At 39.9% G+C, this 16,247-nt stretch overlaps 1 pseudogene; it reads right to left on the reverse strand.

Annotated features, from left to right (window-relative positions):
- Positions 1 to 479: 479 nt before the first annotated feature.
- Positions 480 to 13,844, reverse strand: LOC117707402 (chitinase-like protein 3; annotated as a pseudogene).
- Between the last annotated feature and the right edge of the window lie 2,403 nt (positions 13,845 to 16,247).

Consider the following 16,247-nt stretch of genomic DNA (forward strand, 5'->3'; position numbering starts at 1 on the left):
CCCATGCCCACGTGCTCGCTACAGCCCAACAGGTGGCTCCTTCCTGAGAATGGTTAATAGGCTACAGACATTTGTAAAAGTTTTTATCTTGTCCTGTGCACTGAAATCCAGCCATTTCCTCCTTACAGCCACCATGCAGATGTACACAGGCAGGTGGAAGATTGTAGGTAGGGTGGATGGCTCCATGCTCACACAGCGCTTCCACCTTTCATCAGAGGCAGATGGTGCTTTCATGCTGAGAAAATGTTTTCATCTCCTGCCCCCTCTCTCTCTCTCTCTCTCTCTCTCTCTCTCTCTCTCTCTCTCTCTCTCTCACACACACACACACACACACACCAAGGGAACTTATGTTTTGGCTGTTGGTTTCATTTTTAGTACTCTAGTTAAGTCAAGATGAGCTTTGCAAGGAGCAAAGGAGACTGTTCAGAGCCCGGGAAAAGCTGACAGGGACAAGTTCATGCATAGTTTCTTCATACCAGGTCATTTTGAGGAGAGGGTCCATTTGGAAGTTGTATTGGGATGAGATTTCATTTGGGCCATGCCAGAAGGCATTTTGATTATTCTCTTGGCACAGGTGACACAGAATCCACTGCCTCAGAGCCTCTCTTCCAGTTCCTGTTCTCACTGTATAGAAGAACATTTACTAGCTGAAGATCTGAACCAGAGGCCATGCAACCTGAGAAACACAGCACAGAGTGGTAAGTTGGGGCCCCCATGAGAAGGCAGGTTTCTGCTAGAAGTGAAGTGTGACTATGGTGGTCTTTATTATGGCTTAGATCAGAGGACAATTCTATGCTCAGGATTTAAGGAATTATATCAACTCATATTCTTACACATTTCCCTGTCTTCCTATCTTGCCTCAAAGCCAGCTGGACTTGGAATTAAAAAAGTCATTTTTTTTTTCTCCAAATAAGTCATTAAAGTATATGTACTGAGTACCTACTATGTAAAACAAAAATATAAAGATCCAGGTAAGCTCTGATATAAAGAAAAATATGTATAGTGACATGAGACTAGTGTTGATTCTTTGTGTTAAATCTCCCCAGAGAGAGATAAGTGAGTTATCAAAGAACAGCCCCATAGAGACATATATGTTTATGGTAAAGGTCAGCACTATTTCTGTAGACTTCTATACACCTCGAAGACTTAGCAGACCTGGATCCTGCTTCTATGTATGCTTGGTTTTCTCTAAAGACATGCCATCCCTGGCATGGAAGTTGAGGAATGCTCAGTGACTCTCATTTGGGCAAGAGAAGTGGGATGAAGTGGGAAGAGTCTCCCTTGGCAACGGATATAGGCATGCCAAGGCTCCCTTTGAGTTGATGGAGGGATGTTTGCAGACCCTTGGCATGTCCCTGGTGTTACATACTTGTACTGTGCACTCTGAGGGCATTCTTCAGGGTAGACGTGAGAGGGAACTGGCCCTGGTTGCAGAAAGAGCCAGTGAAGTCATCCATGTCAAGGGTCCATAACATGGCACCTCCCAGGTTGTTCTGTTTAAGTCATTCAGCCTGTTGGAGGATAGAGGATTACAAGAGTCTTTTTTAAATATTTTATTTACATTTCAGATGCCACCCCCTTTCCCCATTTCCCCTCCCTAGAAAACCCCTATCCCATGCCCCCTTTTCCTTTTTGCTTTTATACATTTTTTAAAAAAATGTTAATCAACAGCTTTATAAGTTTGGTAATGCTCAGTCAGAAGTGTAACCCAATACCCAACCTAGATATATAAACTATCTTTGACTGGTCGAGACACGTGAACATCTGCCTCCATGCCCCCCTCTCTTTCTCTCTCTCATCACCTAGCTTCACCCTTCCTGTTAGAATAAAACTTTTCTCTCAAAATGCAATTAGAGCATAATTATTTCTAATTGTACCAGTGAGGTATAAGATAGTCCTAATACCCAGTCCATCATTTTGTTGACTAACCAGAACCTCTGTCATCTCTCCTAACTAAAACACTTAGTTTTGAACCTGGCTTTTTTTCTTGGCTTTAGAATGAATGTCAGCTGAAAACCATCCACTCAGATCTTTTCTCTCAAACTAAATAGCCAGGATTGGCTATGAGATTATAGGCCTTCAACCCCGTCAGAAATCCAGAATGACTGAGTTAACTGAAATTATGGGAAGCACTAAGCATAGCTTCTAAAACTTAGCCAATTTATAGAGACCGCCGAACACCTGGAAAGCCCTACAGGAGTCATTTGATCTCTTGAAATTCAGGGTTGAGGCCACAGAACATCCAAAGACTTTACCTTGATGCGAAAACTCTTGACATTATCATAGACAACCCATTTGTTACCCTGATAAGCATAGGGTACTTTCTGAGCAGAATCCCAGGCCTCAGTGGCTCCATCATTCAGGAAGGTGCAAATCTTCAAGAGATACAGTTCAAAAGATCATCTAAATAGTATGTCATGTAAGAGACAGAGATACATTTTATTTTTTTTCCTTTAATGTATATATCTAGTGGGGGCAGTTCTCCTTACTTTTCTAGTGGGTTTTATTTGGAGTTAACAAGCTTGAGATATTTCTCTTTTTGTGATGCTAGGGGGAAAACTCATGGTACTGCCCATGCTATGTAAATACTCTGCAACTGAGACCTATCTTTAGTCCATGGTTTTTTTTTTTTTTTTTTTTTTAATTTAGTTATTTGCTTTTTGGTATAAAGTCTCAGTCTATAGCTAAGACTTCAACCTGTTGACCCCCCTTGCCTCTGCCTTCTGAATGCTAATATTATAGATGTGAGACACCATAGCTGACAGAAGTATTTGTGGCATATAATTGTACACTATGATACATTGAAATGTATATGGTACTAGAGACTAAAGCCAGAACCATAAGGCAAGAGTTAGAACACTGAGTAACATCCTCAGCTCATGTTATTTTTTAAATGCTCATTTACCATCCATATTTTAGGGTTAGACTTTTAGAATCTGTAGTAATATAAAAATATGTTCATTTATCTCTTATTTTTCCATATATTTTTCTTATTTTCCCCTTTACAGACTTAAGAATGTTGTCTGTTGCATGGAGAGATGTTGTATTTTAAGCAGTCTTCATTTTATTAAATATAGACTCTAAGTGCAATACTTTTATGAATTTGGAATGATGCTTTGCTTAGAGCAGATACTGAACATAATGAATAGTAGATTTCTATCCATTAACCTCCAGGCTACAGTACAGCTCTAGGCCTGATACAGAGAACTGTACAGACAACCTACTGACCTCATAATAGGCCAAGGTGCCAGGCTTTTCTGTGTAGGGCCCTAGTGTACCAGCACTAGCAGTAGGGGCACTTATTCCAGTGTTGGAGGGGTCAGTCAGGGTGAAGGCTTGTCCATATGCTGGGAATCCAACAATGAGCTTTTCAGGTGCTGCCCCATTTTCATTCCAGTAGGTCATGATGTAATCCTGCAGTGGCAGAAGGTTAGTTTTAGGCCTTAGGTAGCTGATGACCTGTGCTGGGTTGTTGGGCCTTGGATGAGGTAACTCCATTTAACCTGCGCCCATCAATCACGTAGGACACAGGTAGAGGTCTCCACCTCCAGAGATTTAAATATTAATGAGTTATCTAAAGGCCAGGGGTATAGCTAATTAAGTTATTCCTTCCCCTTTTCCCCCTCCCTATAAAAGTCAGGCTCCCCTGGCTTTTGGAGGGGAGCGCTCATCATCTACACCCACTTGCCATACCATGAACAATAAAGCTTTGGAAAACCAGACTTCACGTGTCGCCTGGTCTCGCCACTAGATTCCCAGCTTTTGGAACCCTGGAACCTTGCTGATGCAGCCACTGGCCTGCCCACCGATGGCTGTGTGAATGTGGGACCCTCTGCCAGCTGGCGGTGTGGGAAGCACGCCTCGGACCCGCTGCTGGACAGCCATGGAACCCCTCCTCGAGGTTTTTTTTCCTCCACACTGGGTTATATTACTTCCCTGTTCTTACTGCTCAAATTGTATGTGGATAATTTATTAGTTTTCTTTCCAAAATACTTTACTGAAGTTGTAGTTAATGTAGTATAGAAGAATATTGCATACTCAAAATTTGTTTTTTATTTTGTAATGAACGTTTTACTATCTGGACCATTCTAGCCTGCATTTGGATCTGTGTCAAGTCTTACCACATTGAGGAAGGTGTTGATGCCAATGTCATTTAGGGATTTGTAGAGCAGGCTGTTTTCCCCAGTGTAACCATCTTGGGAGCCTTGGAGATTGTAAGTCATGACCTGGATATAATCTAGGAAGCTATGGATGAAGGTTGTTGTTTAAATAATTTCTGATGGCCATTTGTCACACTGATGTCAGAAAAATGCACTTATTCAAAGACTGTAAACAAAGCTCATGCATAGCAAAACATCCCAAGAATTAAGATACTCTGTTTACACACCTACAGGAGTTCCAGAATAAGGTAGACCACTTACTGTGATAATTGAGGGATCTCATAGCCAGATTGGTTGATGGAGATGACACCAGCTACTGTGGCAGTGACCATCAGTCTGGGGCTATTGTTCTCAATGGCTTCTAGTTCAAAAGCTTCATGTATTTTCTACAGAATATTAAAGTACATTAGAGTATATCACAACTTCATTTCAGCCCCTTTAATAACATAAGTATATATATTTTAAAAAGTACTTTTATATTTTGTTTTACCTTACTCTGTCGTCATTTCAATAAACTCAATAGAGCAGCCATCTAATATTCATAGGGTTTAGAAAATTTCACTATGTCCCATCTTACATTAGTAGCCAGTCTTCCAAAATCTAGGTCTCAGATAACTGATAGCTCTGCCACCATCACCACATTCTGAAACATCATTTGCTGCAGTTTCCTATATCCAGATTTCAGTGGTGGAGAAACTTCTTTCTACTTTCTCAGTAGCTAAAGTATGTCATAGAACCAACATCTCATCAAATACAATGCAAAGTTATCTAAGAAAGAAGGTGGAAGTGGCTGAATGACAGGCACACTTCAGTGCCAGATGATAACCTACTTGTACTTTATGTGACTCTAGTCTTAATATGCACTACTGGGGTCAGCTCTTATAGTTGCATTATTTGGGAGTGCTGGGTCATCTTCCAACAGAATGCCCGTGGAAACTACCATGCGTACAAGTGATCAAGTGACTAGGACATTTTATTAGATGAAGAGGCATTATGAGAAGGGTGTTAGAACCGTCTTAAATATTAACTCCATATATTACAAGGTTTCTGACTTTATATTATCTTGTTTTCATGGTCAGAACTATAACTTTTTCTGGAGACATGTTTTAATTAAAAATAGAGATAATCTACAGAAGCAAGGAAACTAGAAAGGGGCCATTGAGGTATAGGTAAAAAAAGAGAGCCCAAGAGATGAGAGATAGAATAGTAGAAAACAGTCTGGAGGGGGAAAAGAGGAATAATGGAGGAGGGTAAGTGTGGAGGGGAACTATAAGTGTAGAGTCAAGTGTTAGTGTAGTGTACAGTAGGCGTAAGAGGAAGAATATCTAATACTAAGACTATTTCACAAAGCCATGTGGAAGTTCACTATTTATAAGCTTCCTAAAAATACAATAACAACAATAACAAAGCTTAACTGGAGTTATCTATATAGGCGATAGTGTAAAGTTCCTCCCAGAAGTCATAGGTTATTAAAAATCCAGTACCACTGGAAATGTGGAATACTAGTCTTCAAGTAGTTGGTTAGGGGGTCCCAAAAACCTGCAGGACAATACGGCATATTGCCATTGCTGCTGGTTACTCATAGAACTTGATAGTGAGATCCCATCATTAAGAGCACCACATACTTTGCTCATAGGATATAGAAAAGTCAAGTTAGTAGTGACCTAAAACTACTTCCCTGCTGGATACCAGAAGGTACGTTGAAGACTGGTGGTGGAGAAAATCCATTAAAAGATGTACCCAGATATTTGGCCCTGATGAGCTACAGTAACAACTGGCCTGGAAAGATATGCCAACTAGTGCAACATAGGCATGAATGTTGTGGGAGTAACTAACACCTTTTTAGCTGAACTTAACTCCTGCTCTATAGAGGAAAACTCATGCATGGTGCTGTCAAAATGGTCAAGAATCTGTAGATGGGGACTCATAGACCCTACTATTACTGTCTTCCTGAGGAAAATGGTATCAAATTGCCTCCTAAGTAACTTATCCTTGTACCCACAACCAGGGAAGCTTCTTTATGCAAATGCAAATGACAGTTAATACAGACTCACAACTGGTGAAAATGCAGAGAATAATTGACCATGGAGTGTTGTGCCTTAAAGGAGCTATCTGGATCACTTCTCATCGCCCAAATGCTCAGGTAACATTGGAGAAAAGGGGTGGAAATATTGTAAGAGCCAGAGGTTGGGGAATATTATTGAAAAATAATGCCTTTTGGCTATGATGGGTCTGTTGCAGCCACAAGTTCACAACTGTTGTGGTTGTCTGCAAAAGACCAGCACAAGATCAAGCCAACTGACACTCCAGTATGGAGAGAAAAGGGTCTCAGGACGTCTCACCTTTAGTTGAGGAGCTATTGGCTATGGTGGAAAAGAGAATCATTTTTTTCTCAGTGGTATAGTCCATGGCAGTTTGCTTATGCTCCAGTAGATGGAGGCACACACATGTAAATATGAGCAGGAGTCACTGAACTCAAAATCAAAACCCTGAAGTTGGGAGTGGGATGAAGCAAGTCTGAGGAAAATTGGGAAGGTGTAGGTGGTGGAGGAGGTAATGAATATGATCTAAGTACATTTATGTATGTGTGAGATTATCAAAGAATAGATAGAAACTGAAAATAAAGGAATGGAATTACGGTATCTGACAATTAGAGCTATTGGACAAAATAAACTGGTTGACTCAGTATTACTTTGTGTTGCAACTATCCAGAGGCTGCCTGATGACCTAGTATATGGGGGCATATGGAAATAATCTGTCTCTGTGGATATAGGACAGTGGTAGAGCAATCTGCCAAAGGAGTAAAAAAAATAAAAGTAAAGAATGGGATAAATTAAAAGCCATCTGAAGTCTTTGACTTCAAAATCTATTCTTTTGCTCAGTGATCATCTCTCTTGCTGATAACACCAATCCATCAAGTCAAGTTCTTTCCCATGAACTCTGTATCTGTATTTATCTGATGCATTCTGGCCACTCAGATACACCATGGTCACTAGGTTTAGAGGTACAGGAACCCGTTCTTCCTTCTCCAAGTCACTTTGTTGTATTTATCATCTTAACATATTTATGTTAACATAGTACTCTAAGTCAGAAAGCTGGGGATATTCTCCATCTTTTACTTAAAATAGATCCCCATGTCTTATGAATTTCTGTCTTCAAATGTCTCTTTATATCTGCCCTCCCTCTCTCAGTGTGAAAACATTGCTTTCTTCTGATTGTATGTCCCTTAATTTATGTCAATAGGTTTCACTGGAGCTTTGCCTGCTTACTCTACTTTTTTTTTTGGCTAATGTTAGAATAATAAGTCAGAACCAAAGGTTTGTTCATATTTCTTCACTGTATACAATCCTTCAAAGGATTCTCAATTATCTTGAGGGAGCATTCCTGATTCTTTAGCTAAGGGACCCACATGATCAGATTCTTGTTTCCTGTGAAAACTCATAATCTTTCTCCCAGTCATGTGATCACTGATCTCTGTGTCTTCATTTGTGACATGTCCATTGTGACCTCATTGTGGACATTAGTGATTTTCCAAGACTGAGATTAGGTATCATTTACTGGGGAAGCTCTTTCTGATCCTGCCTCCCATGCTTTTCTGTGTTTCTTTTGTACTCTGTAGACTTTTATCATGGGACTTATTATAATGAGTGTGCAGTTGTTGATTATGTTTCAGTCTTCTGCCTCACAATATATGTTCTTTAAAGCTAAAATTTTGCTTTATTCACATTTTAAGCCTAAACACAGTGTCACAGAGCACATGTTACTCTATTATTATTAGACAGTATCATATAATTTTTCTCAGAACTGAAGCCTGTAGTCAGAACAGGTGGTTATATCCTTGGTTGCCTATCTGTAGAATAAAGACCATAATGCTTAGAGTAATTTTATCATAGAGAACTCAAAATAGAGATCTGTGTAAGCTTGACCAGATAAAAGCCCAGCATAGAGTGGAGAGGCAGTCAAGAAATTCTATGGCCACTGAAGGAATTATTATTGGTAACTTATAGCTTTCAGGAGAAGTTAGCTTTCCTTATGGGTGTGGCCCCTGATAGGTGAGACATGCTCCAGTGGATGACCATATACTCAAGAGTATATAAGTAGCACTAATTGAAATTGTGTGTGTGTGTGTGTGTCTGTGTGTTTATTATACAAAGTTAGGTGGATATGGAATTAGGGATGGATCTGGGAGAAGACAAGGGAGGATATATGATCAAAATACAATGTATGATATTCTCAAAGAACTAAAATATCCATTACATGTAAATAGAAATCATTGTTTTTTAAAACAATGTGATATATTTAGAATATAACTTATTGAATGGATACTCCATAAAAAAGAATCTGCAGGTTTTTAAAAAAAGATTTTATAATTCTAAATTCAGTTGAGTTTGGGTTTACTCTATAACCACCCAATTCTCCTTGGAAAGACCAGACTTCGAGTCTTCTAAAGCTGAAGACATTTCCTTTTTTTCCTGCTTTCCTCACCTGTACCAGGACAGTAAAGAGATGCTTGTCCTTAGCAGGGCTCCCCCCGAGACCTGGGAAACTGCCAGTCCAGGTTCAGTCCATCAAACCCATACTGGCGCAGAAATCTGATGGCTGAGTTAATGAAAGTCTGTTGGTTGTGAGGAGTGGAGACCATGGCACTGAACCTGAAGGAGACCAAAAGAAGGCAGGGTAAGGCCTCTGTGATACTAACATATTGGAATTAAAACACTTTACAGGCCCAATTCTGCCTCTGAGCTCTTCACTAGGATACCTCAACCCGATACATACTTGTTCCTGTTTTTGCCTCACCCTCCCTTTGCAACCACTACTCTTGTCAGCTTTAGGAGTCAGCATTCCCTTTGTTTGGTTATCTACAACTATAACTATTCCCAAATTATTTTTGTTTTTCTGGATAGCCAACTATCTTAATTTACCATGCTGGCTTCAAATACCCTCCAAGTTCATGTGCACTCAAAGAAGTCTTACTTATGAGTGGACTTCTCCAAAAGACAAATAAGTTGTATAAGTTCTCCCAAGCCCTTCTGCCCTTGAAATACTTTAGGAAGAGGCACTCTGAAATCAGGTAGCTAATAGTTAAATGGTGCTGTACTTGAATTTCCACTTGAATTTAATCATATGATGCCACAGTAATCTTTCCAGTATGTTCTGCTTATGAGTAAGGTTCTTGTCAATTAATTGAATTAACAGATTTACTTATGGAATGCCTTCTCTGATGTTGTGAAGTACCGCAATAGAGGCCATGCTGGGTTAGCTTGCTTTTGATAGTAAATGAAAGAGTGGTTTTCTAGAGAGAACTTATGGGGCAGGTCCAAAGTCCCAGCCTCCAATGGCTAGGAGGGTTTTCAGCTGGATGTTTCTTAAAAGCTAAAGGTAAAGAATGATTTCAAAATCCATGGCTCCCCTTATCTACAACAGCTTATGTTATGTAATATATTATCTGGGTTGTCTTCATATGTTACAACTCACTCCAGCATAATTTCTTTCGTTATTGTAAACTTTCTTTGTGTTATTATAATTGTAGTTCAAGCCCTAGTCTGAAATTCTGAATTGCAGAATTGTGGGTTTTTTTTTTTTTGAGGGGGTATTGACTGATAGTAATTATGGTGACTATAACCTAAAAGTATAATTATCTTGTTTTATTATACTATACAAAATGATAAACATTGAACATTATTATTTACACAGCATCCTTCACAATTAGTATAGATTTGGTAGGCTAGAATTATACACATTCTTGAGAATACTGACTGTGAATATCAAGTCCCATAAGAATTAATAAGGGCTGTGAGAGAAAATTTAAATTACAGATTTATTGCACATTTCTTAGAGAGTTTGACTCTGTGTTCTGGGCTAGGTACTGCATTCTTTTTCTAGTGGTTCATGTAGTTTTTTCGCAAGAACTGCATGGACCATAATTGGCACAAAAGCCTGGAGAAAAAGTTTATTTCCAGTTTGGAATCATAGCCTATCTTTACCCTGCTGTACTCATGGTAGTGTCATTACTATCGGGAGAAATCATCTCATCTGAGTCTCCTTTTGCTGATGTGGTTGAAATGAATGAATCTGTTAATTAGTAGATATGAGGTCTTATTCTTTTTTTGTTTTGTTTTGTTTCGAGACAGGGTTTCTCTGTGTAGCCTTGGCTGCCCTGGAACTCACTCTGTAGACCAGGCTGGCCTTGAACTCAGAAATCTGCCTGCCTCCCAAGTGCTGGGATTAAAGGCGTGCGCCACCACTGCCTGGCTCTTATTCTGTTTTAACACAAAGAAGTACTCTATTATAATAATCAAATCCTTCAATTCTTGGGCTCAATGATTTCTAAATTCTAATATCTTCTATTTCTTGTTTCCTGATATAAGTAGCTAAGGTTGTTTGGGGTTTTCTCTCCCTATTAACTTTCCAAAGAAGACAAAAACCCATATCCCTTGTTTTTCACATGCTAACTATGGCAGTGATATGACATATTTGCTACAAACACATAGCTCCTAGACAAGGAGGGCTAGCGTCATGTGTCAGATGCTTACTAGAAATACACCATGTTTTCTGCAAGAAGAATAAAAAAATGGTTAGACTGATGTCTCACACCATATTAAAAAAAATCAACTCAGAGTGCCTCAAGAGCAAGACAAAAAAGACTTGAGCTTATCAATCTTCTAGAAAAAAGAATGAGGAGAGCCCTCTCAGAGTGGTCTGGGCAGTGGCTTTTAAATATGGTCTCCAAAGCACAGACAACAATTCCAAGAATAAATTGTGAAATGCTTCTGTTGAGAAAAAAAAAACAGAATCAAATCATGAACTCAGGATTTTTGTTGTATTGGGTTTTTGATTTTTTGAGAAAACTTAAAATTGGGTGGGAGGATCTTGATGGACTTGGAGGAAGGGAAGTATATGATCAAAATATGTTTAAATTTAAAATTGATTTTCCAAGTGGTTGTACAAGTTTGCACTCCTTCCATAAATGAAGAAGGGTTCCCCTTGTTCCACATCATCGCCAGCATGTGCTATCTTTAGAGTTTTTGATCTTAGCCATTCTGATGGGTGTAAGATGGGACCTCAGAGTTGTTTTGATTTGCATTTCCTTGATTACTAATGACTTTGAACATTTTTAGAAGTGCTTCTCAGCCATTCAAGATTCCGCTATTGAAAAGTCTCTGTTTAGCTCTGTACTCCATTTTTAAATTGGGTTATTTGGGTTGTTGGTGTCTACCTTCTTGAGCAATTTGTAACTTTTGGATATTAGCCCTCTGTCAGATGTAGTGTTGGTGAAGGCCCTTTCCCAGTCTATAAGCTGCAGTTTTTTCTTATTTACAGTATCCTTTGCCTTACAGAAGTTTTGCGGTTTCATTAGGTCCCATTTATCAATTGTTCTTAGAGCCTTGGCCATTGGTGTTCTGTTCAGGAAATTGTTTTCTGTTGAGGCATCTCCAGGATGAGACAGAAACTCAGGATAATGGAGGCACCCAAGAATCAATGGGGGTTACCTTAGCCGTGAATCACAACATTGGGGGAATATTGGGGGGTGCCATTCTCTTAGAGGGGAAGGACTGTGGGGTGAGGAATGGGGAGAGGGGGACAGTGATTTTGATGGAAGTGAATAAATAAAAAATGAAAAAGAAAAGAAAAAAATTAGTGAGACAGGAAGAAAAAGTTCAAGAGGCCTTTATGTAAAAACTATTCACCATGGAAGAGTAAGTGTGTGAAGTAAAAACATGCTTCTGAGCTAATGAACCATTCTAAAATGCAGGCAGCATTTAAAACTCATGTCATGTGTGATAAATATGTGTAAATGGCATCAATGAAAACTGATGACATTGGTTGGGCCCTCATACCAAACCCATGGACTTTGAACTACAGTTTAAAAAGCATTACTATGTGGCAACTATTGACCCAAGAGACAACAAATCAGACAGTTTTGCTATTCTCTGACCTGCTTTTTAGAGTATTTAAGGCTTGGTAGTCAGCCAAGTCACTCACACTTCTCATAGTGACCTTGTTGTTCCGCATACCATCGAAGGTATAGATGAGGTGAGTACACAGGCAGGGGTCAATATCAGCAGGACTGAAACTTCCCAATTTTGGTCTGTCCTGGGCCACATTATTATAGTAGCACATCAGCTGGTAGGCAGAGCCTGTGGGAGATGCATAAGAACAGTGGCCTGATGCAGATGGAAGTGACTTCTGTTGACAATTTGGTCCTGTCTCTCTCCCTTGTGGTATTCAGTGCAGCACCTGTTACCTAGTAGGAGGTAATTGGTGCTAAGACTCTTAAACAGACATTGCAGTTTAGACCTTAGGCACCAACTTGAAGCTGATAATTATAACTGTGACATTCATTTAGAAGACTAGTTAGAAATCATGCCTCCATTCCTGTGAAGCTCTACAAGGGCTGGTTTGTTAATGCTCAGATGAGCATACTACAGAAGACAGCACTAAGAGCTGAGCTAAAAAAGTCTACTCCCAATAGTGAAAATCCATCTCTTTCCCTCATTAGTTTATCTCTTGGTAATTTTTTTCAAATAATGTAATATAAGGCCATAATTTAAAAATCACAAATAAGAAAACTGAATTAGGAATAAATTGGAGATTTGAGGCTTATGGTGGGGAAAGGCTTTGTAAACAATAAAACACTAATTCATGACATACCCAGATGAGGATTCAGCAGAAGTGCCAAACCTAGAGAGAAAGAACAGACATTTAATGTCTTAACAGCTGCTTGGATCCTTGAAGTTCAAACTCTAAGGTTCTGAGGGCCATTCTCCTAGTCCTAGATCAGAACATTCCAAGCAAAACTTTACAGCTATCTCAAGGGGTGCTGTTTTCAGTGAATATACTTTTTAAATCCACTCTTATGCTTTAGTGGAAAATGCTAATGGCCATACTTGTCCACCTTCTGTTTTCTAATAAGTTGTTACTGACTGTAAAGTATATTACCCACTAAATTAGTACTGTCTGAAGTTACTCTGGTTCTCTTTACTTAGTGATCACACTTTAGATTGTGTCTCACCTTCCAGAGTTGGGGTGAGCCCAGCCTTCCAACAGTCAAGCCATCTGCTAAAGCAGAGAACAATATTCCCACCAGTTTGAATTTTTTTGGAGTATCTTTGAAGAGACCTTAGTAGAGGAACAAAGATGTGCAGTTCCAGGTACCTTTCTTTGGTCAAAACGGAGCAGGTTTTGAGGCAGCATGTCTCACAAATTAGCCCAGACTGGCCTTGAACTAGAGAGCCTTCTCCTGCATCTCTTGATTACTGAGATAATAGACCCAAACTATCACATAACCAGATCACTTATGAATCTTTTACATGTTCAGCTTCAGTCTTTGTCTGAGAAAGTTTCTGATACTTAATGAAGTTTACAAAGCACAAATTTAGAGCAACTAGTATGTAGTGGGAAAAGCTCTAGTCATGGCTCCTGGGCCAACTCTACTACCCCCATGGTGTTCTGCTTAACCCCAGACAATAGCCGCCATCCTCACAGTAGATATCACAATACCCAGTACCTAGTAGAAATAAGGCTATTAATGCTTAAAGTTAACCAATGGATTTATATATCAGCAGATACTCAAATTACAAGGTGCCCACACAGATTAGACAAGTTATTCCATCTATCCTAAAGTTTTCATATCATCTCTGCCAAAGGCTGGTTAAAGCCAGGCTCATTACCATCAGCTTCCATCTCTGCCACATTTCTCTCTCTCTCTCCTGTTTCTCCCTGCCTTCCTCTCTCTGCCTCCCTGAGCTCTGCCTCACTTTTCCCTATCCCATCATAGGCCTCCCACTGCAAATAGATTGGGCAGGGAAATTTCTGCCACACTAGTAAGATTTTGATGACTTGGCTCAACAACTACTGACTCTTTGAAGGGTTGTCTGTAAGTAACAGTTTTACTCCACCAATGTAGCAGAGCTATGGAGGATAAATGAGTAATAATTCTGAGAACAGTAGAGAGAGCTGCAACTCAGTGACACTGATTTTCTTCTCTGAAAATGCTAGTTCCAGGATAGAATCAAATGAATATAATGCATTTACATTTATTTTTAAGGCAGGTAGTGTAGGAAGATGAGGGAAGAGTATTGTTAAAAAGACTAACCTGGACCCCAGAGATCTCTCAGAAACTGAGCCACCAACCAGGCAGCATACACTAGCTGATAGTAATGAGTTATCTAAAGACCAGGGGTGTAGCTAATTAAGTTATCCCCTCCCCCTTTCCCCCTCTCTATAAAAAGTCAGGGGAGCCTGGCTTTTGGGGGGAAGCGCATACCATCTATACCCATTCACCACACCATGAACAATAAAAGTTTGGGAAACTCCATGTGTTGCCTGGGCCTGCCGCTGCCAGGTTCCCCACCGCAGCTGCCGCCGCCAGCTGGTGGTGCCTGTGTGAATGTGGGACCCTTGGCTGCGCAGGAAGCCCGCCAATACCCCGCTGTCGGACCACCTTGGGATCCCGCCACCGTACTCCCTCCCCCCAGTGAGGTCCCCCTCCCCCCCCCCCCAGCTGATCAGCTGGGTGTCTGCTCCAGCCACCAGGATCTGGCGAGGAGGGGTGGAAGGGGAGTGGTAGCTCCCTACTGCCAGTTCTGCCTCTGGGGTGTAGGGCGGTGGGCGGGTGCTCCTACCTGCAGCTCTAGGATGCCTCTGGACTCGGTTTCAACAGGGGAGCCGATCAGCTGGGTGTCTGCTCCAGTCGCCAGGATCTGGGTGAGGGAGAAAAGTTTTTTTTTTTTTTTTTTTTTTTTTTTTTTTTTTTTCCCACAGTTTATTACTGGATACTGCCCATTATGATGGGAAAGATGTGGTGGCAGTAGTTTGATGTGGCTTGTCCCCTTGCTTCAACTGGGGCGGGATTGGTGATGATTGATGTTTTGAACTCATTTGCCCTCAGCTTCCTGATAGATTTAATAAAAATTGCAGATGAGTAAACATGCATTCTGAGGATTTAAAGTAGATATGACCATATCTACTTTATATTGTTTTTTATATGAAAGTTTGGATTTGTGATTCTTTTAAGCTTCTTATAAGACTACTTTTTAGGATAAATAATAAAAGAATAAATCTGCTCTTTGTAACTGCAAATTGCTGCATGCCAGTAAGAGAAACTGGCTGAGAAACCACATTGCTTACTCATTGCTAACAGTTAATGTGTAACAAGTTGATTAGTTATGAATATATGTGGGTTCTTGAGAATAATTTGTTTTCTTTAACTGTACTATGGTAATGATTTTTCACATAAAGTTAGTAGGGAACATACTGTTTTTTTATAGTTATTCAGTAAAAGAAAAGTATTATGTAATCACATTGTAATTATATACTACTTGAAAGACTTTGCTGGGATATATAAGATATGAAAGAAAAAACAAAATGAAGCTTGCATCATCCACCAGGTATGTGTGTATATGTGTATATGTGCATATATATAGATGTGTGTACATGTGAAATGCTTGGAGCCTGCTTGTTGGAGCTTTGCTCCATCTATTCAGGGTGTAAATGTATATGTGCCTGTCTGTCCATATGTATGTATGTAGCTATGTATGTATATGTATTTGTATGTGTGAAGTTATTAAAGCCTGCTTTGCTTCATTCACTTTCTGTGTGTGAAGGTGTGTGTATGAATTTTCTCTCTTTCCTTTTCTTTCTTGCTGGCCACTAAAAACAGGAGTTCAGAATTTCTCGCTGGCCAAAGGGAGTGCCAGCCCCAATGAAGCTTCATTTCTTCAGAGAAAAGTCTGAGGAATGATTACTCTAATTATTGGCTGCCATAGCCCTCCTAGTGCTGATGCCACGCCCAACCCCCCCCAACCCCCTAGCTATAAGCTCAGATATGAATCGTTGATGCTGTACTTTACTGCCTCCTCCGTTTACCCTGTGGTGTAAAAGCTAGTCTTTGACATTTTTGATAGTAATATTATCCAATATTATGACATTAAGCATCTTATGTATCCAAAAAGTTATGAGAATCTGCATAAATCAATGCCCGTTCTTCAAAATCCAACAGCAATGCTCAATCCACATGTCCAAAATGAATGCCCAATCTTTCCCCCTAAATCAATATTTTTGTGTTACAGTTCCTTAGTTCATGTT

The sequence above is a fragment of the Arvicanthis niloticus genome, chromosome 4 (genome assembly GCF_011762505.2).
Source record: "Arvicanthis niloticus isolate mArvNil1 chromosome 4, mArvNil1.pat.X, whole genome shotgun sequence".
NCBI lineage: Eukaryota > Metazoa > Chordata > Mammalia > Rodentia > Muridae > Arvicanthis > Arvicanthis niloticus.